At 35.1% G+C, this 23,784-nt stretch overlaps 1 protein-coding gene and 1 pseudogene across 6 annotated transcripts in view; one reads left to right on the top strand and one right to left on the bottom strand.

The window, feature by feature from the left end:
* The window catches only part of Rabgap1l (RAB GTPase activating protein 1 like), a 616,206-nt gene that overhangs the window by 452,381 nt on the left and 140,041 nt on the right, over positions 1-23,784 (bottom strand). The gene's annotated exons all lie outside the window — the stretch shown is intronic.
* Positions 3,280-13,585, top strand: LOC124083366 (ankyrin repeat domain-containing protein 49-like; annotated as a pseudogene).

Below are 23,784 nucleotides of genomic sequence, written 5' to 3' on the forward strand. Positions count from 1 at the left end.
TGTGACCACCCACAACTAAAAAAAAATTTAAATAAAATAAAATAAGGTCATATTTCTTTTAAAAACTACACAACCATTAGCTAGCTTCAATGACTCTTCAAGTTCAAAATTCAGCTATCCTATCAAAGAAAGACATTTACAGGATTATATTTAGTCTTCCAATGTTCAAATAGGTACCAGTACGTAACTTTCTTTAGATATGAATATTTTATAGGTAGATTCGTGAGATTTCTGTCCATTTGAACACATTTCAGTTAAACAAAATAAAACAAAGATCCAGGTATAGCACGTGTCTAGCATGTGTGAGGTACTGGGTTCAATTCTCAGCACTGCTTGTAATAAATAAATTAAATAAAGGTCCATCAACAACTAATAAAAATATTTTTTTAAATAAAATTAAACAAAGATCCTCAGGTCATGAGATAATTACTTTACTTTGAAAAAAATTACAAGAATAAAATTTTATTTTAACTTAAACTTTAGAAATAAAAGATTTTCCCCTAATTCCCATTTATTCTATTAATTAACTAGAAGAAAGAAATTTTACTTTAATTAAAAATCTCAGGGGCTGGGGCTGTGGCTCAAGTGGTAGCGCGCTCGCCTGGCATGCGTGCGGCCCAGGTTCGATCCTCAGCACCACATACAAACAAAGATGTTGTGTCCGCCGAGAACTTAAAAAAATAAATAAATAATTTAAAAAAATTATAAAAAAAATCTCAGTTAAGTTCAAATTTCAGAGGTTTCCAGTAAAAATCTTTGACATAATGTTACCTCTGAATATTGTCAACAGAAACATGTGATCAGATTTTCTCCATCCAAATTTGATTTAGCCCAAGTCCTTATACGATATCAAATAACTATAACATTCGCTATATCCAAATGTTAAATTTAGCCTGCCTCCTTTTTCTCATATTTTCTCTTATCCCTCCATCCTGTTCTATAATGTTTACACAAAGTGTTGATAAGGAAATCACAAAGCCAGCAGTGTGACAATGTCTCTAAAATAAATTATAAGTTAATTTTAATCTCTTTTAAGAAACAGATTCAGATATTAAAACAAAGAAAAGAAGCATATTAAAGCAGAGAAGCTACATTAATTGGCATAAAGAAGAACTTAGGGGTTGAGAAGGGAGGCATTTATCAGATTTAAGTTAGAAAATGGTGGACAGCTGCATGCAAATTATCTGACATAAAAATAGCACTAATTAAGAAAGAAGCAGGGATATCTTTCTACTGGATACTGGTTAATATGAAGTTAATTTCCTAACTAACTTCTGAAATGAAATATTCTGAGCAAATTAGAAAGAAATATAGAAAGAGAAACACATTCACTTAATTCTTGACAATGTCTCTTTACATTAATAGTGTCTTGTCATCATTTCAGAAAATGTAAATAATATATCTACAAAGTACTAAATGAACTGAATGTTCACCAGTATGAACATAAAAACACCAAAAAGAAAGAAAAAAAAAAGAACACCAAGAAGAAAAACCAAACCTTCAAAAGTTCAATAAATAGATACGGCATTTAAAAATTCCTTATTTCTTTTTTAAAAGACTACAGGTACAAAAGGTCACAACTCACCCATTCATTCACAATCTTAAACTTGCTATAAACTTAAAACTTAGACTTCATAAAATGTGTCTGCATTTTTTAAATATTTGGATAAAACTGCCTTCGTAACTGATTTATTTATCAAAGATTCTATACAGTATTTATTAATAACACTGATTACCAATCCTCTGTGAAACAGCTTACAAACAATATAAAAAAAATTTGTGGTCTTAAACTGTCTTTTTAATCAAATTACCCATTTATGAAAGGTTGAACTATACATTTGAACCTTACCAAACTGCTTACAGTACTTTTGTAGTCATGAATATTAACAAATTACTTAGTTCCCCTTAAATAAACAGGAAAAATGAGCACTAGCAACCACACCTACATGATGCAACATCAACCTCAGCACACTTTTTCTCTTGCTATTTCTCATATTTCCTTCCAAATACATTTTTTATTGAGAACAAAGTTAATTAATGAAAATTTGAGTGTTGCACTTAAAATTGGTTCAAAATGAAAAAAATCTTTTATTTTTTCAATACTTTATACAAGAAATACACTAAAACTTTAACATGCTATCCACAGTAAAAAGTTTTATAAGAACATTTCATTTTGGAGCACTAATGCAAAGATTATGTAACAAAATATAATCAGAAATAACATCAACTATAAAGTGGTTCCATATTATGTATACAAAAGAAAGCATAGTGATAACAGTACACCTTACAAACTGTTCAGAATTATATAAAACATAACTAAAGCTGTGCTGCAAATGTGCAGCAACTACTGGGCTCAGTCAACTTTTTCTGTAAAGAGACAAACAGTAAATGTTTTGGGGTTCTATCAATTTTTTTATTCTTTTTTGTTTTTGTTTTTGTATTTTAGTACTGGGGACTAAACTCAGGGGTACTCTACCATTGAACTAAAGTTCCAGCCCTTCTTATTTTTCAAATTTTGCAACAGGGTCTCCCTAAGTTACCCAAGCTGGACTCAAACTTGTGATCCTTCTGCCACAGCCTCCTGAGTTGCTGGGATATGGCCGGCTGCCTACCTGCCTGCCTTTTTCATTTGTTCCTTCCTTCCTTCCTCCCTCCCTTTCTCCCTCCTTCCCTCTCTCTCTATTTTCTTGAGGGCATTCTGTGGTTGTTGTTGTTATTTCAACCTTCAAAATGCACAAACCATTCTTACTTAGCTCAGAAGCCATAGTTTGCCAATCTCAAAGCCCTTTCACAGTAATTACTCATTTTTATTTGCTTCAAAAATATTAAAGATGAAAAACATCTTTTCAAGTACCCATACATTTTCCAAAGGAGCAATTAATTTCATTAAAACAGAGAGTATGCTTATAGCACTGGAAAATATGGGACTATGTATTTTACAATTTGAATATAAATCATTTGTACACAGTAAACATATTAGAATCAGTTTTGATTTCATCAAATTCAAGATTCTTATCACTTAAAAGAAATAAAATATTAGATTCCAGTGAATTTTCCACTCCCTAAAAACATAGGATAATAACTCTCCAGGGACAAAAATACTGCTACAGGAATTGATTAAAATATATTCTACGGGAGACCAACCTTGCATGTGACTGAGTCACACTCCTCGGCTAGGTGCTGAGGCGCTCAGTCACAGAAATGTGGCAGAGCTTTTCCCACCCTTCTTGGGTTGGAGAGAGTCGGTGTCTCGTGCATGGGTGTGTCTTGCTACAGCCCATGGGTAAAGCTATGCTCACCTGTTCCTTTATAATATTACCCCTTGCCCTGTTTAGGATAGAATCTTCCATGGAAGTGTTTTGTGTGTGTCCCCTTCTCTTACTGTGCCCTTGGGTGTGGCCTACCCTGGTGTCAGTCAACCTGCTGACAGTGGACATCATGAAGATAGACTCAGCCCCCTGAAACCTGACCCTTTGCCTCATTTGAATAGCTTCTCCTCAATAAAAGGGGTCAGCGCATGCTATTGCTGTCTCTCTTCCTGCAGACCTTTAAGGTCAGAGGAGCCATCACAGCGACCCCAAAGAAAAAGGTATTTGTGTCTCTTGTGTGGTTATTTTGCACAGCCCAGTCAGCCCAGTTCAACTGGAGTAAACCCTGAGCCTTTTAGTCTCTAGAACAGAAACCCAGCAATATTCTTTGTCAAGTCCTGAGGAACCAAGAGGACAACCTCAGAAGCAAGATTTGAGTGACAATCTTTCTCTGTATGATCTTGATGAAAAAATAAAGCATACAAAATTCATCTCTAGAAATACTCTAGCATTTGAAATGCTTTTTATTTAGAATAGTAGTAAAAATGAAAATAAAGGAAATAAATGATCAGAGAATTCCAAACCGGAGAATTCCTTGGACTTTTCTAAACACTTTAACCAGTTTTAATTGGTTGAAACACATGGACACATTATTACCACTGGTACTCAAAGTCTCTGGTAAGCAATTCTCACAAAGATGAGAAGAAAGGGGGGAAAATAAAGATGGTATCAATTTCAAGGAAAAGGAGAAAAGATCTAAGCAAACTGCTTGTTTGGGCTGCAGAAACAAATCAGCTTACTACAAAGTGGAGACTACTTTCTGAGAAGGCCATTCATGTGAACACTCAGGATGAAGCTGAGCACCCCTCTTCATCGAGCAGCTTACACTGGATACTTAGGTACCGTGAAAGAGTTGGTGGCACACGGGGCAATGTTCATGCAGTAACTATAGAAAGCTGGACAGCCTGTGACAGTGCCTATAAGTGGAACAACATCTGAGTGGCTTCTTTCCTACTTCAGTATGATGTAGAAATCAGTGCTTAATAGAGTCCTCTTGATCCCCTTCACCTTGCTGCTAGGAACAAAGCCAAGATATCCTGCAACAACTCTTTATGAACCATTGCATCAAACCAGGTCTGAAGAATAATACCACCAGGAGACCAGTATCCATCACTATCTCTTTCAAATTGTGGAAGGCTGTACAAATTCTTTCACCTCAGTCTTAATGGTTCTAACAATTTTTTTTTTAAGTTTCTAAATACCAGTGCTTCCTTTATGTAAGATGTAAAATATTCCCACAATACAAAGTTGACATCAAAAGTTTTACTAAAATAAAATAGAGATCCATCAACATATAAAAAAAAAGTTTTACTACTAATTCAGTGGTACTCATTATAATGTTCTTCCATGTCAACTGCCTGATCTTGAAGTCAAAATGTATTTGAGAGTTGTTTGAATATATCTTTAATTGGTTTCATGGAGTTTATGATTTTTATGAAAATTTTACCTTATCTTTACTTAAAATTTTGACACGGGTAGAACAGAAAGTAAAGATATTTTTGCTGTTGATCCAAGAGAGCATATGTTTAAATATTCTGTATCACAGATCTCTGTTGAGTGGTATATTGACATATATTTCTATGAAATGAGGTAACCCTAAATTTAATTTAAAAGTTTTAAATATACTGGTACAACTTGGCTGTCTTCTCTACATTACCATACGTAGTTGCTTTTACTTTAAACTAGAAAAGCTAATATTTTTGTGACTTCAATATTTGTAAGTTAAAAAAATAAAATAACCTATATCTTTGTTTTTTATAACATAAACCATTTTGAAAAGCAATTGGCTAGGTGGTTAGTCCATGAATGCTATATTCTGTCACCCTTACCATGATTCACACAATCCTGTGGACAGTCCTATCTCCCTCTGCTTAACTTGCATGATCCTTGAGCTTGTGGTGACTCAAGATGACCTCTGAGTGGAACAGACAGCTAAGCACTGGAGTGAGAGAGGGTAACACTTCTACTCTCCTACTGGGTTTACCTGTCTGACCCTGCTGGCATGGCCTCTGCTCATAGTCTCTCAAGTTCACCAGAAATCTTGATTTTCCAAAGTCCTCAGTGTATTCAAATCACTCTAAGGGCAAAAAGATGGGTAAGGAATTCTAAGAGAAGAGTGATGGTGATTAGAACCACCAAGTGGCTCAGGATTTAAAAAAAAAAACTGTGTAAATAGTGACCAAAATATATTTTTTTTTCAAAAAAAATAAAGCACAAGTTTGGACCAAAACAAAAATTTAAAAATAAAACATGCTTTGTCAAACTGAAAGGTCAATTAGTCCTTAAAATGATGTTAAGAATTTTTACTGATAAAAGACATACAACACAGAAATTTAATGTACTTTCTTTGAATGCCGTAGATTTTCACTCTTTGAGTTTAACCTTGCTATTTTGTATTTTTAACTTTTTAAAAGACAGTTCAGGGGAGGGAATTAATATTAAACACCTGGGTTCACTCTCAGACATCCAGTGGTTAAACCAGTTGTTTTTTGAAACACCTGTGATTAACTGTAGGCAAAGCAGTCAAGAGCCCAAGTGGTACTCCTCATTGATCTCAAAGCATTTGGAATCTAAATCACATATTGGACACTTGAGATTTGGGTCAAATGCGATGGACACTGTGACGTTTTCTAGTGTTCCTTAACTTCTAAAGTGGTTTAAAATGTTTATTCCTTCCTAAATGTAAACACCCTGGAAGGAATATTTTGTCATCTTTCAAAATCCAACATAGTCAGGATCAAAATACAGTAGGTACACCAATGTTTGCTGAATGAATTAAATTAATTCATACACAAAAATGCCCTCATCTAGGGCAAGCTAACCCAACACTGAGCCTTTGAATGTGGCAATTAAAGACAGGTGTGACTTGGTCACCTTTTCCTATCAGTTATTCCCCTAAATCAGCCATTTTCTATTTCCAAAGGCAATGCCCTAATCCAGGCTCTGTCTCCTCAAAATGGACTTATCTCTCACAGCTTCTTCAGTTCTTAACTGCACTTACTTACTCCCAGTTCAGTCTTCTAACTCCAGCCTTTGCTCACCACGCCCAGCTCCAACCCCTTGATCAACCTTCAAGGATCCACACAATGGATCCCACACTGTTCAGTGTCTCCAAGGGGCCCTCTGCCACCTGCTGTCAGCCTCCTCTGCAGCATCACACTGCCTCACAGCCATTCTTCAGATTCTGCTTGCATCTGAATCCGATCTCAACCCACCAAAACCTTACAACAAATAAAACACTAGATTCCAGTGCATTTTTCACAACTAAAAAGACATGCATCATAAAAACTCACCAGGCACAAAAATATTGCTGTGGGAACTGATTAAAATACATTCTTGTTTTCACAAATGTCAAAATGCTGTCTTTTCTATTTTCCCCTGAGATCTCCTGCTAGCCTTGAAGAAGCAAGCCACCATAAGCCCTAAACTGTAAGGAAATTAATTCTGCCAAAATCACAATGGATATGAAAAGGACTCCACACCTTTAAAGAGACCAGAACCCTGGTCAGATCTAAAAATTAGGGCTTCATTTTTTTTTATTGGTTCTTCATAAAATCTCATGGTCATGCATGTGCACATTTACAGTGTGAGAAGCACTTCTTTAGCAAGTGCCTGCACACCTAAGTGCTAGATGATTACCTTTTCAAAAAAAAAAAAAACAGATTCATTTCTTTTTTACATCTTTTATCTTGTTTTTTATTTGAATAATCGTAATTTACAAACCTGTTTCTGTTCCAAAGCCACTCGTGACTACCTTCTCTTTAAAGGGATTTTGGATTTAAAAATTACAAGAAAATAAACCTGTGAGTTTTAGACTATTTGCTCTCTGGCCATGAAAAGTGGTACTAGTCAACTGAATCACTTGAGCCCAAGGAGAAGTTTGGTTAAGAATTCCTTTTACCAGTCCAAATACAAAACAACAACAAGAAAAATGTAGATTATGATACACCTAAAAGGTATAGTCAAGTGTTAAGCTCACATAATGGTACTATGAACCTGGACGTTTACAATTATGTGGGCTTGTGTCTTAAAGGAAAGCATACTGTCTTTCCCATTTATTGCTCTCAAAGAGCTTTCTATAGCTTCCTATCCTTGTTATGAGTAACTAGATGCAAGTATGAGGTCAACAAACAAAATAACAGCTTAAAATTCACATGAAAAAATACCAAGTGTACTCGAGTTTCAACAGGACAGTAATTTAGAACATGTGGGACTAACAGTGACAGGCTAATTTTAAAATAATCCCCATAATGTTGCACTAATGGACTTAACTTTCTGCTAAGATTCCTACCATACAAATTAATACCCTTTAACCCACTTTATTTTTTGAACAGTATTTGAAAAATATGCAAAGATACCTTAATTCATTTTACTTTAGATCTTTTCCAGAAAATTAAGAACAATTTTCATCATTTCAAATCTGTGTTCCCTTTTTAGCTAAATTATAGGCTAAGGTAAGACAATTTAGAATGACTTGAACTTTCACTTGCTTTGACAGGCAAATTGAAGAAAATAATTAAATAAAAGAATACTCCAATTCCCCCCAGCAGGAAAACATTTCTATGCCACCTCCAGTTCTAACTTTTGATGTTTGCGTTGACAGAAATGTCAATTACAGAACTAATAATAAAGTGTATTGAAAATGTATGAACGCCTATCCATAAAAGAAAAGAAACTATTACTTCCTACTCTGTGATTTTTGTAGCTTTTTTTACACAGGCGATGGCTAATAGATCTTTCAAAAGAAAAAGTGACATCTCAAATAGTGAGAAAATGTCAAGATCAGAAATGAAAAAAAATTAGTGAAAAACAGAAATTTGATGAGTGGCTCATATTTGGACTGTATAAGAATGAGAAATGAAAATTTTTATGTATGTTATTCATATTTTCAAATAAACTCTAGAAATATTATCTGTCTTTTAAATCTTCTGCAGTATTGAATAATACTGAAGCATTATGAAAACTATTCGTTGCTTATTATTCATTAATCATTATTTGCTCATTCATTTAGTATTATTCCTAGTAATTACTAAAAGGCAAGAAATCACTGAGAAGTTAGCAGTCAAGAAAAGATGGGGAAGGGGAAATCATGCAGCTACCTGCAAAGACAAGAGAGCAAGGCAACAGGAACAGTATGTGCAACAACCCAGACACAAGAGTGCACCTGGTGGGTCTACAGAACAGCAGAAGAATGAGCAGGAGGAAATGAGGTGAGAAAGGTAAAAATTAAAATTAAAGGCAAGAGTGTGTATATCTTTGTGAATCAAGGTTAAAAAAATAACTTTGGCTAAATGACATGAGAAGTAATATCATCTGACAAATTTCAAAAGGATGGATGGTTGGTGTGGTAAAGAGGCAAGGGCGAAAGGCAGGAAACCAGTTTGGAGGTATTAGAATAACTGACAACAGAAATGACAGGGCCAGGCTGAGGTTGGATTCTAGATTTCTACATTTGGAGCCCAAGAGCTACCACTTGATGACAATGAAAGATTGAAAACCTGATTAAGGGATAATCAGGCTTCAATCATTAACTAAACCTGGAATCAAGTTTTTCTTTATTCAATAAAAAAGCAGCAAAACCATTTAGGAGGTAGAATTCTGGAAATGTATCTCCACTGTTCATGTGCAAGGCGTCATGTCCATCATGAAGATATGAATAATTGGGGCCCTCTCTGCTCTCTCCTTAGTGTGTGCAGTCTTGCACTTTCAGACAGATTTCCAAAACACCAGATATGTGGAAGAGTTTATGAAGATCCACTCATTCTTCAGATCTCCTTTTAAAATCCAGGCCAATCTATGGCTTTCCCAACAAGAATTATAATCCCCTGTAACCCACAACCCTGGCTCTCTCATTCCCTTGCTACAAAAATCACTGTTTCTAATAATGCTCCAGAAATCACTCTGCTCCAAATCAAGTGAGCCCCAACCAGTAGCAAAAGCAAAGCTACTGGTTTTCACAGTTTGCCCCACCCTATTGCTCAGTTGGCAGAGTGCTTGCCTGGCATACACTAAGGCCCTGGGTTCAATCCCCAGCACCATACATACATACATACATACATAAATAGAGCCACCATGACAACAAGTCATAGGTGGGCACTGCAGAATGGAAGCAGCCTCACAGGCTACAACATCAGACTCCACTGTGATGAACCTCTATAAGGTTCAGTAGTTTTTCTTCAACAAATTGCCTCTTACTCTATTGTCTGATTTTGGTAACTTTCCAAAATCCTTAAGTGGCTGTTTTTGACAATCTTATCCACTTTCATCACTAATTTGTGATAAGTGAATTTGCCAAGCTCCTCACTCTGGCAGTCTGCATTAAATATATTTTAAATGTAATTTGCCTGAGTAACCTACTAAAAAAAAAAAAGTCATAGACAATATTTTGAAACATTTCTAAGAATAGAAACTGGCACTAAGCTAAAATTACTATTTTCTTTTGACAGTTAACATGCCTTTGTTGAAAAGACTTACTCAGGTGGACTTAAGAGGAAAAAGCCTTCTAAGCAGAATAAATAGCATTTGTAAAGTCAGAGAAACATGTCAGGAAACTGTATGATTGTGTTGGGTGGGTGAACTCCTCTCTATTTATAGTTCTCCCTTTCAAACTACAAAGAAGCTCAAATCTTACACCCTAAAAATGCCCTCTCTTCGTCAGAATAATCTAGTTTTTAGTTCAATCTCTTCTCTCCTCCTCAAATTGCCCGAAAGAAAAATTCAAACACTGTTGCCCCCTTCCCTACGTCTACTCAGTCTTCAAAACTATAAAAAGACTTCTGTCCCAACGTTATTAAAATCACCCTCAGAGAGATTTGTGACTCTCAGATTAAACAAATTCAGTGCACAGGTTTTGGTTATTACCTTACTGGACCTCCCTATTCCACTGACAGCACCACAAACAGCTCCCCTTGGACAATCTCCACTCCTTAGCCTATACTATTCTGTCTTTGCTCTCCTTAGACAATTCTGGTCACTTTTCTGCAGATTCTTTAGCTGTGCTTTCCCTTCCTAGATCTACTGCTTAAACATTAGTGATTTTCTAATCTCTGCTTTTAACTTACCTCTCAAACATTTTCCCCTAAAATAATTTCAGCCCTTCTCATAGCCCTTCTCGTTGCTTTATGCTGATGTCTCTCAAACCTGCATCTCTAACTATAAAACATCTCTCACAGTTTAAGACTATTTCTAATGAAAGAAAAATAGTTCCACTTTAATGTTCCACATTGAACTCAAAACCAATCTGTAAAAACTGAATAAATTTTATCCTCACCTTCAAATCTAATAGGTAGCAGACAGACATGAATGGTAGAAACATGCTACATTCCCTGACAAACAACCTGTTATTCTTACGGTATTCCCTCGGGGATAAAAAAGTGAAGACTCCTCCCTGCTAATAAGAATATAAATTTTGCTGAAGGAAGACTTTAGTGACCTTCACACAGACCAGAGATTCTGAGGCCAGGAAAACTGAATAATTAAAAGCAAATCCACTGACCACAAAATCTGTTTAAAAAAAAAAAAAAAAAACTTCAATTAGAAAGAGTCACTGTGAGCCAAGAAGACTGAGAGTTGCCTTTAGATCTTTGTTATATAATTTTAATCTCATGATAATATTTAAATCACCCCAAAGTGGGCTCACTGGGTACCTATGGCTAAAAATCTGACACAATCCTATTATCAGTTAGAAGTCGAGAGGCAATACCTAAGCAAGACTCTCTAGATACTTCCCTAAGATCCCCAATCATACTGGAGAATAAAGGGGTGCCATGTTTCTTTCCTCTTTGAAACAACCCACTCTCTCCCTTGAGGGTGCCTTCCCTTTCTCCTCTGATCCTTTGCTGTAAGTCCACTGTGGTTCATATGTTGCTTGAAATTTTCTCTTGTGACAACACAAGAGCAGACAGGCACAAAATGATTCCCTAGATTCCCCAGAACCACCGCCAGTAACAGTGCTCACTCTTCAAGATCATCTACTCACCTAAACTAGAAACCAGAATAAAACCTTTAATTATTCTCCTCCCTTCTTTTCTGCCACAGATGACATCCAGTTCATTTGTAAATCTCATTAATTTTGCCTCTTGACTATTCTCAGATCTATCTCTTCTGCCCCTCATTTCTGACATTTTGAGGTAGCCCTTTTGAAACAGGTACGTCAAGACAGCTCTGTCAAACAGCTATATAAAAAATGAAACTAACCAAATTTAGCTCTCCTCTGAGATTAAAAACATGATGAGGGGCTGGGGTTGTGGCTCAGCAGTAGAGCACTTGCCTAGAATGTGCAAGGTCCTGGGTTTGATCCTCAGCACCACATAAAAATAAATAAATAAAATAAAGGAATTGGGTCCAATTATAAGTAAAATATAAAATATTTTTTTTAAAAAATGAATTTTTCTAATGCTTATTCTATACCATTTTAAGATCCCAGCAGTTAATATTTCTGGATATTCCTGATTAATAAGCCAAAGCTGTGAGGTCATTTGGCTTGCCATTACTTCTAAACATATCCATTTTCTAGTAAGGCTATTTTTCAAAAGTAAATGGATGTTCCTTTAAAAAGCACATCTGGGGCTGGGGATGTAGCTTAAGCGGTAGCACGCTCGCCTGGAATTCGAAGAGCGCTGAGTTCGATCCTCAGCACCATATAAAAATAAAATAAAGATGTTGTGTCCACCGAAAAAAATAAAAAATAAATTTAAAAAAAAAGCACATCTACACAACTTTCAAATCTTCTTACCTCTAAAGTGATCATCTCTGAATCATAAAATATCTAAGAGTTGAATAACAATGAGTAATTTATTATGCATGCAAAATGCATGAGAAATTAACTTCAGGAATGCTTGTTGTCTAGAACATTTCTTTTGAAGACAGTATTTTGGCTTTCAGATTTTTCTACAACTTGTCCTTTCAAGAAGTATGTGCAGCTTCTGACTGACATAATATAAATAACCTATGTAAGTCTTTGTTAATACATGAGTTTATTTGTGTGCTTGAAACTGCTCTCTAAAAAATGTTTCCAAATATAATGAAAGATCCCTAAATGTAGCTTGGAAACAGTATTTTGTGTTATATTTTCATAATATATTATATTTTTCTATCCAAAGTCTGCAACTTTAAGTCCAAAATATGTAGAATATGAATATTATCTAGAAATATGTAATATATAGACATTTTGTCTATAAAGGGAATCTTAAAAATACTATCATTTAAGCAATCATGAGTAAGATTATAACATTTCAGTTGTTTAAAGGTAAAAATCTGCATATTCTGTGTAATGAAGCCTCACAGGCTTTAGGGTCTGACTGACAAAAGGTTTTGAAAAATTATACTTAATTAAGAAATTACCTCTCTGACTTTAAATGATTTACTTAAATTTTTTCAGTCTGTTTCCTCATATGTAGTGCAAGAATGAAGACAGTTATTTTTCAGGTTTAATATGAATAAAATATGAAACTATGTAGGCCCATTAAATATCTCATATATAATGTGCCACAAAACAGATCCATAATCCATTGTAGTTATCTTTCCCCAAAGTTAGCAGGATAAAAGTAGAAGACTTTTTTCACTAAATCAGAGCAAAGAGAGAAATATTGATACTAAATTGTATACTGTTTTTAACAAATAACACTTATCATTGTAATAAGTTTTGCTCTTACAACTCTAGTTCCATATATCTTTCATTTCTAAAGAGAATGGCATTTTTGTATTGTCACCAGAGGAGTTCCAAGAGAAGGAGACCTTGACTCAGGACAGTGGGGTCCTTGGTATTCATGATAGAAAAGAATTTCAGAATTTACCAGTTAGAAATACATACAGATTTATTTAGGAAAGTAGATACACAGATACACATTCAAGGCAAAATGCATGTTATCTAAGGGAAAGACCTTGCTTTACTCTTTTTGAATAAAGCTGATAGGGACTGAAAGGGCGGTCAGAAGCCCCAAAATTGAGCACAACTGATGGAGCAAATGAACTGACATTCAGCAAGCCGACACTAATGCTCACATGCTGGAGAGCCTGATGAAGACCTGGACTGACATCCCAATTCTTCTCATCATCTGCCTGATCCTCTGAATCATCCTCACCACTCTCAAACTCCACAGCCACAACTTGACCCTGGTGTGAACGCGATTTCTCCTTATGACCCTCTCCTCAGCCAGCTGTCAGCTCTACACCAGGAGAAGCCTCCATCAGTTCCTGAGCTGATCACTGCAGTCTGAGGAAGTGTGCATCTGTTGGACTTAAGGCTTAAGGCTTGAGACTTTAGATCTGGCACTTGAGCTTAGCATGCAAAGGGAATGTCTGTAATGAGTCTGTCAGGATTAAGTGTGTTTGCAGTGCTTAAGATTAATTTAGAATTGTTTGCTTTGAACTGATTATGTCTATTGCAGTGTCCAGCATTAAGGATTGTCATTTTCTTGATTAAGAACCTATAGAGTGAAATTGTATTGAGTGATTTGACTGAATAAAGCATTGAAAGGGGCAGAAAAGTGCATGGACATTCTTTATTTCTCCCACTTGACTACATAAGTCGCACCTTTGCCCATCGCAATACTTCCCACTTCAAATTGAGGAAGCATAATATAGAATCGTGGCCCTGTGAGTTTGAGGACCCAAAAAGGACAAAGGGAACATGTAATAAATTTTAAAGGCACAACTAGTTGGCAAATGTCTCCCCTTAAATTAAAATAATTATCAAAAAGTTAGTAAGGATCCTTCATTCTGAGTGAGCCCTTAGGCAGAGGTCATGGAAGGAAAGGCAAAAACTGCTGACCCCTAGAGGCTCCAGGATTGGGGAGCTGCTCCCTAGCCAAAGAAACAATTTTCTTGGTACAGGCACCCATATTTCTTTTCTCTTTTTATTTATTTTTGTTCAGTTAGAAGCCTCATCCTCAAAAGTAATACTAAGGGATGTCCTAATCATAGCTGAGATAAAGGAGATGCCTAATACTTTTCTGAATCAAACCTGCCCTGATTACCAACTGGGGAATAAAATTGGTCTCGAGAGGAAACATAAATTATAGGACCATACTTTAAGAGACTGATCTCACAAAAGAAAAATGGTTAAAATGCCCTGGGCATGAGGTGTAACTCAAACAATAGACTCCCTTGCCTTCCTCCAGATCTCACCCAGGCTTACATTCAAATGTAAATTGAAGAAGCCTGCCCAGCTTATAGGATTTGGGACCAAAGGTGGGGGGAAAAATGTGCCTCTTTAAATCCAGACCACATGACTTCTTTACCTTGAGAATTTTTACCTAAATATTTCAGCTCTCTCTCATTCTTTCAATATCTGAACTTACTCTAATCTGAGTCAAAAGTAGTCTCTCATCTAATAAAGATGTTCTGCATATACTCTTTTATTAATTTATGGCCGAGTTGCTTGTTTTCTAGGACTCTTGTGGGTTGGTTTGTTTTTGGTTTTAATTCTATATTTTTGAGCTCACAGTATTATGGTGAATTCACATTTGATCCTGCACACCTAAATTAGTATATTTTTCTGATAAGTCTTATTTTATCTATTATAGAGGATTTTACATCGTTTTTATTCAGAGGCCAAATTTTTCAAGGGCTAGCTCTCAAACAAATAAAGGCTTTAATAAACACATGAAGCACTACAGTAGAGATCTACCTACAAAAAGATCTTTGTTTCTTGTTTGTGTATGATTGTGCACTTGTGTATTGGGTTGTATCTTCACATGTGCTTGTGGCAATGTACCTGGTATCAAATTAGCATATAGATAAATAAGCATTCACAAGTAAAAATTTAAAAGAAAAATGGATCCAAATACTTTTAGTTCACATGATTTAAAAAGTTCAAGCTGGGCACAAGAGCACACACCTGTAATCCCAGCGGCTTGGGAGGCTGAAACAGGAGGATCCCAAGTTCAAAACCAGCCTCAGCAATGGTGAGGTGCTAAGCAACTCAGTGAGATTCTGTCTCTAAATAAAATACAAAATAGGGCAGGGGATGTGGTGTGGCTCAGTGGTTGAATGCCCCTGAGTTCAATACCAGTACCAAAAAAAAAAAAAAAAAAAGTTCGATTTAAATTAGGTAAACAGATAAAAATAAAGATGTCTTTAACATTACTAACTCACAAGTTTTTCTAGGTGGTCAGACAAATAATGGAATATTAATTTCCACAAAATATCTAGAATGTAATATCCATTGTTTCTACAATTTTTCTTCAATGAGGAAAAAATGGTTAATCCTGTTCACTACATTTGTCTGATAAATCAGTAAATTTAATCTTAAATGTGACATCTGATTAATTTAAAAAGTTAAAGTGTTCACTGCTAAAATACAAAACCAAAAGTATTCATTACTTCTTGAATTCCATAGGATAATATATTTAAACATGTGTTTTCATAAATTGGTAAATGGAAAAAAGTTTAAGATTGCTTTATCTGAGTATTCACTGAAAAGAAAATTACTAAGACTTAAAATTCTAACAGGTACAATTCTAAGGGTACAAAAGCTTCAGCTGTATTTCAATTAGAGTACTACAAATAGCAATAAAATATTTCATTTTATTAAAATGGAATAACTTATCAGAATTCAGAAGTTTCATAGGATTCTTCCAGAATATAATTTTTTAAAAAGGGGTCAACAGCTAGGAAAGAGAAATAAGGAGGTTCTAGGTATGGAAATGTATTTCTTTAAAACAGAAAGTAGAGGGAAAAGGAAATGTTTCTGAATAAGAAAGTCTTTTGTATGGTAAAAGAGAATGTTTCTGTAAGCTGCAGAATGTTTGTGAAGGGTAAATTTCAAAAAGTATGAAACTAAATTGGTCATATATATAATTACATAATCAATGAAAGTGATTCAAGGCTTTTTCCTAAGGTCAAATATTAATGTACTGGTATAAAGCAAAGTTTAATCTATGTTAGAGCAACTGGTTTTACAGGAATTAGGGTTTATACAACTCTGGCTAAACAACTGTTATTTTAGAGTTTTATTATAGTCTAGAACTTTCTTTAAAAGCTCAGCTTGGTTAATATAAAACATCAGTATAATTGTGGTGCTATTAATGACTTCTTGGTGGAATAAATGTATTCATATCTACCAGGTATACAAGTCTTCTTTTTTTCAATTTTTAAAATTTGTTCTAATTAGTTATACATGACACCAGAATGCATTTTGACATATTATACATGAATGAAAGGAACACAACTTCTTATTCCTCTGGCTGTACCTGGTGCAGAGTCACTCCAGTAGTGTAATCATACATGTATATAGGGTAATAATGTCTTACTCATTCTACTATCCTTCCCAACCCATAGCCCCCCTCACTCTCCTCTACACAAACAAAAGTTCCTTCATTCTTCCCTACCCACCCCCGATCCCCGCCTTACTATGAATCATCATCATCCACTTATCTGAGAAAACACTTGGCTTTTGGTTTTTTGGGATTGACTTATTTCACAAGAATGATATTCTCAGTTCCATCTGTTTACCTGCAAATGCCATAATTTCATTCTTGTTTAGAGAGTAATATTCTATTATGTATATGTACCATATTTTCGATATCCGTTCATCAGTTGAAGGGCATCAAGGTTGGTTCCACACTTTAGCTCTTGTGTACTAAGCTACTACAAACATTGAGGTGATTATGTCACTGTAGTATGCTGATTTTAATTCCTCTGGGTACAAACCAAGGAGTGGGATAGCTAGGTCAAATGATGATTCTATTCCAAGGTTTTTGAGGTATCTCCATACTGCTTTCCACAGTAGTTGCACCAATTTGCAGTCCCACCAGCAATGTAAGAGTGTGCCTTTTCCCCCCACATCCTCATCAATACTTACTAGTGCTTGATTCTTGATAGCAACCATTCTGACTGGACTGAGATGAAATCTTAGTTTTGATTTGCATTTCTCTAATTACTAGAGATGTTGAACATTTTTTCATATATTTGTTGATCAATTGTATATCTTCATCTGAGAAGTGTCTGTTCAGTTCCTTAGCCCATTTATTGACAACATTGGGATTTTAATAGAAATTGCATTAAATCTGTATAACAATTTCAGCAGTATGGCCATTTGACTATATTAATTCTGCCTATCCAAGAGCATGTCAGAGCTTTCCATCTAAGGTCTTCTTCAATTTCTTTCTTTAGTGTTATGTAGTTTTCATTGTAGAGGTCTTTCATCTCTTTTGTTAGATTGATTCCCAAGTGTCTGTTGTTGTCGTTATTGTTATTGTTGTTGTTGTTGTTGTAATTGTTGTTTTCTTGAGGCTCTTGTGAATGGGGTGGTTTTCCTAATTTCTCTTGCAGTGAATTCCTTACTGATATATAGAAATACATTTAATTTATGGGTAGTGACATTATATCCTGATACTTTGCTGAATTCATTTATTAGTTCTATAAGTTTTCTGGTGGAATTTTTTTGATCTTCAAAATACAGAATCATGTCTTTGGCAAATAGTGATAGTTTGAGTTCCTCTTTTCCTATTCATATCCCTTTAATTTCTTTCATCTGTTTGATTGCTCTGGCTAGAGTTTCAAGGAATGTGTTGAATAAAAGTGGTAAAAGAGGACATTCCTGTCTTGTTCCAGTTTTCAAAGAGAATACTTCTAATTTTTCTCCATTTAGAATGATGTTGGCCTTTGGCTTAGCACTGATAGCTTTTATAATGTTGAGGTATGTTCCAAATATCCCTAGTTGTTCTAGTGTTTTGAATGTGAAAGAGGTACTGTATTTTGTCAAATGCTTTTTCCACATCTATTGAGATAATCATATGATTCTTTTCATTAAATCTATTGATGTGATGTATTATGTTTATTGATTTCCATATATTAACCAACTTTGCATCCCTGGCATGAAATACACTTGATCATGGTACACTGTCTTTTTAATATGTTTTTGTATGTGGTTTACCAGAATTTTACTGAGAATTTTTGTGTCATCAGGGATACTGGTGTTGAGTTTTCTTTCCTTGATATGTCTTTGTCTGGTTTTGGTATCAGGGTAATACTAGCTTCAGGAGTTGGAAAGGTTCCCTCCTTTTCTATTTCATGGAATTTAAGGAATATTAGCATTAATTTTTCTCTGAAAGTCTTGTAGAACTTAGCTAAAAATCTATCTGGCCCCGGGATTTTCTTGGTTGGTAGGTTTTTGATGGTGTCTTCTATTTCCTTTCTTAAAATTAATCTGTTTAAATTGTGTGAACCCTCCTGATTCAGTATGGGTAGACCATATGTCTCAGAAATTTGCTGGTATCTTTAAAGTATGAGGTTTAAAAGAGCATTTTATCAATCTGGTGTTCTCCAAACTAAAGTTGTCTGTAATGGTAATTTTAGACTTATAAAAATACCACATTTAATTTGGGGTTTATTTATATCATTTAATGTTCTGTAAGTGGACCTATTATCAATAAGATGTACGTAAAATTTTATGTTACTTTTTACACTGGGTAGAAATTTATGTGTATTTTTAAAAGATAGGGACGTGTGTTGTGGCTCAGTGGTAGAGCACTTGCCTAGCACAGGTGAGGCACAGGGTTTCATCTCAGCACCGAATATAAATAAATGAATTAAATTAAGGTATTGTGTCCATTTATAAATAAAAAATTTATATTAAAAAATAATGATTATGAGAGTCTGATCTGTTTAAAGGTTAATATTGTGAAACACAAAAACATTCTGCCACTTTCCCAAAAAGGAGGGTTAAAAGCTCTCTTAGCTTTGGTTTCATTCATGTTTCAGATGTAATGTTATATTGTGTTAGTTAACATTAATATAAACTCAAGAAACAATATATAAACTTTATGAAATTATATTTAAGAAAGAGGCAAAGATAAGCTTCAGAAATAAAACACTTGACATACGATTTGCCAAGAACCCCACCTCACCTGAGTTAAGACACTCCCTCTCACCTCAGTCCATGTTAAGATAATTTCAAAGTAGGCTAGACTTAAGCTCATTTAAATTTATATTCAAAGGATAAATTTTTGTTGTAAAGACTACTGTAATCTCAAAATAGACAAGAAATATGTAACTAAGAGGTTTAAAATTCTAAAAATTATGTTTCTTAGTTTGAAGTTATTATACAAACTCAATATATTTTTACTCTTGTTAATTTCACTTTGTATTTTCCTTAAAACTTAAATGTTAAGTGTTAGCACCTCACAGAAGTACAACTTTTAGTATAATAACCTAAACTAATTTGAGATAGTAGGCCATTATTTATAGACAGACAGGATATAAGGCTAACTTCCAGTACTAATACAGACCCCAATTAAATAGAAGGAGTAAATGACTATAGAGTTATAGATACTAAAGTTAAAACCCAGTACTCTTACTTTAAGACTGGTGAAATTGGCTTATTGAATGTTTAAGACCAAGGCTTGAAGATTAAAGTGAAGGAAGTAAAAGGGCCAAGAAAGAAAATAGCCAATATGTGGCAGTTGCCCTCTAAGTCAGCTTAAACCCAAAGAATAAGGAAACTTCTCTAAGGGCTATTCAACTCTGGGCTACATGATCTCCCAATCAGGGGGGATCTATGAGACTCTGGAGAACAAAAGCTGACTGGTATACATGCTGCAAAAGAGGAGCATCATTGGAGAAGGGAGACATCACTGATGCTTACAAGGGAAACCACATCATCAAGGAGACCTTAACCCACCCTAGCAGATGGCACTAAAAGAGCTAAGAGGCTGCTCTCAAGTTCCCAAGAGTGATCCCCTGAGGGAACTCAGCTGACTCTTAACAATAGATAGGAACAAGGTCAATTTGACCAGCTGGGTCTTGAACACCTAGGAAAAACAGTTATAACGAAAGTACAGCCATTCTTGCACATTTAAAAGAAAAGACAATTGTTCTTTTAATGGAACTAAAGACATACACTTGTGTTATCCCCACAGCCCTGATGGTCCCCAAATTCTGAGGCTTTTTTTGTGTGTGTGAGGCTCATGTTTACCCCTGCCTTCCAAAAATTGGACTGGCCTCTACACCTTGGTCTTCCTAACATCTCAAATCAATGTCTTACCAAACAACCAATGTTTGTCTTTCCTAATATCAGTGTACTACAGAGCCCTTCACTTTATTCCCTTATTCATAGGGCTAGAGATATCTGCTGGGATTGGCTCAGGAGTAGAGGAATTAGGGACCTCTTTTCATTGCTATAAAAATTATCATTACAATTTATTGAAGATATCCAACAGGTTGCCATTTGGTACTGACTTCACAAAATCAATTGGATTCCCTATCGTCTGTCATCCTGCAAAATCTTCAGGGCCTAGATCTCCCTACTGCAGAATGAGGTGGCCTCTGCCTCCTCCTTGGGGAAGAATGTTACTTCTATGTCAATCAATCAGGACTAGCAAGGGATAAGGTTAAACAACTACTGGACCAATTAGAACAGCAGAGACAATGAGAACTAGCTGATTCCTGGTGGGCCTCACAGGCAGACGTAAAACAGTAGACTTTCTGGCTTTTTGCTCTTTAACCCACCTAATATTCATTTTCCTTGTAAAAACCTTTTTCTCTGCTTTGTTAACTGTTAAACAGAAGCAACTTCCTGACAAGGTGACCCATCTAGCCCAGGCTACCTCCCAAGAACATCCAAAAGTCATTCTCCCCCTTCACTCACAACATGACTCTCCTAAGCCCCATAAGGAAGGAATCACCCACAATGATGTCGAAGTACACTCCTCTGAAGCCATAACCACCAGGACTAGAAGCCTAAAATACCTTCCTTATCCTCTTCCAGATCTCTGGCAGAGGATCCCTTACTCCACCCCTTCTCAGCAGAAAGTAGCCAGATATGATGATATTGCCCCAACTTATTATACCCCTTTCAAGAGTCTGTAATGGAGGATACAGAAAATAGGCCCCAAAGAAATGACCTTTCTGTTCCCTTACCTACTCTCCTGCCCCACCCTAAATGATCCAGCCACCAAATCTCCTGCTATGACTTGGCCCTGCTACCAAAAAGGCCCTCCAAAAGTAACTAACTCCTCCCATGACCTGGCTCTACCAAGGCTCGCCACCATTTTTGCCCAAAGATGTGCCCCTCAGTTGCTGAATAAAGCATCACTGGTCTATGAGGTCACCACTATTATCTTTTTCTTTTGTATTCTCTTTCATTTGCTTTCAACATTTGCCCTAGACAAGTCACTCCCTAATTCCTGATCCACAAAAACTTTAAGAAACAAAACATGTTTTCGTTGTATAAGCCAAAGGGGTCTTCTACCTCATATGTAAAAATTGGAACATATCATAGACCTAAATATAAAACCCAACTATAAAACTTCTAGAAGAACAAAGAAAAAAATATTTGAGTTAGGCAAAGATTTATTAGACAGAAATGACAGAAAAAAAATGGTCTTCATAAAATTAAACATTTTCTCCTCAGAAGACATAGTTCAGAAGATGAAAACAAACTACAGAATGTTTACAAAACATTTGATGAAGAACTTTACAAATGAGATGAATGACCCATTTTTTAAAAAAAAAAAAAAACATAATTAAATAGATACTTGATTAAAAAAAGATACAAAAATGGTAAAAAATCACATAAAAATGTATGATAACAGTAATAATGAGGGAAATGCAAGTTAATAATACCATAGAAACTTTGTTTCTTCAAGTTTTTGTGGATCAGGAAACAGGGAGTGACTTGTCCATAACACACCTACTAGAATAGCTAATTTTTTTTTAATTGGCAGAGACAAATATTGATAAAACTATGGAACAATGGACTAATATGTCACCGGTAGGGATGATAAATGTACACCTACTTTGCAAATCAGTTTGGTAGATTCTCATAAAATTAATACACTTACTATAAGACTCTAGCCAGTCCACTCCAAGGTATTTGCCCAAGTGAAATGCACTTGGTAAACACATATATTCATCAAAGAATTGCACCTGAATATTAATAGCAGTATTATTCATAATAGGCAATAGCTAGAAAGAATTTAAAATTCCATTAACTGATGACTAAACAAATTGTCACATACCTCTATAACAGATTACTACTCAGCCATGAAAAGAAACTACTATTGGCAAAACATAGATAAATCTCAAAAGCATTATGATATGTGAAGAAGTCAGACACAAAAGATTATATACTAAATGATTCCATTTATGTGAAATTTTAGAAAAGACAAAATTGGAGGAAAAAGAGCAGTGGATTGTAGGGGCCAAAAGTGAGGGGAAAGAACAGACTATTCAAGAACACAAGGGAAGCTTTAAGGCATACGGGAAATGCTTTAAAATTCTCAGATGATTACACAGATGCATCAACTTCTCAAAACTCAACAAACAATACATTCAAAATAGGTTCTTCACACTGTATGCAAATTACACCTTCCTATAGTTTCATGGTTCTTTGTTATTGATGAATTATAATTATATATAATAATGGGATTCATTATGCCATATTCATACATGCACATGATATAATTTGATCAATCCCTTTTCCCAGTGCTTTAATGCTTCTTCTTCATCCAAACACTACATTAAAATTGTTAGGCAAAAATCAAGCAGATGTCCTATTTTGAAGAGTGAGAGAACTGAAAGAAGGGACTATAATTACAGTGACCTGAGACTTTTGTTTAGGGAACTGATTAGGAAAATGGAAAAGCATGAAGAGCTAGACAGTGCTGACTAGAAAACCACAGAGGGGGACAAATTAATATAATCCATCACATCAATAGCTAAAGAAATAATATATCATGTTAATAAAACTGACAATGGCCAAAACATAAATTTTAAAATGCTCAACATCACTTACCTTCAGGGGAATGCAAATCACTACCACAATGAGATATCAATTCATACCTATTAGAACAGCTATTTTATCAAAAAAGACAAAAGATAACAAATACTGGCAAGAAATGGGCAAAGACAACCTCGGTACACTGTTGGTGGAAATGTTAATTAGTGTACTCATTTTAGAAAACAGTTTGGAGATTCCTCAAAAAGCTAAAAATAAATTTATCATTTAATCCAGCAATACCATTCTGGGTATATATCCAAAGGAAATGAAATCAGTATATGAAAAAGATATTTGCACTCTTACATTCATTGAAGCACCATACACAATAGCTACGATATAGGATCAATCTAAGGTCCATTGATGCATGAATAGATGAAAAAAATGTGATACAATACATAATGAAATACTATATTGCCTATAAAAAGAATGAGATTCTGCCATTTGTTATAGCATAGATGAACCTGATGGACATGCCAAATGAAATAAGCCAAGCATAGGAAGACTGCATGATCTCACTTACATGTGTAATCTTTCAAAAGTCAAAATCAAAGGAGTAGAGAATAGATACACAGTAGATATCAGAGGCTGGTAGATGGGAGGGGTGATGAGGAAAGAAGAGACATCAGGCAGAAGGAATAAGCTTTAGTGATACACAGTAACAAGTGTTAATAATAATGTATTTTTTGAGGTTGC

The sequence above is a fragment of the Marmota monax genome, unplaced genomic scaffold (genome assembly GCF_021218885.2).
Source record: "Marmota monax isolate L192 unplaced genomic scaffold, Marmota_monax_Labrador192_F-V1.1 WCK01_AAM20220418_F8-fsc00055, whole genome shotgun sequence".
Classification (NCBI taxonomy): Eukaryota; Metazoa; Chordata; class Mammalia; order Rodentia; family Sciuridae; genus Marmota; species Marmota monax.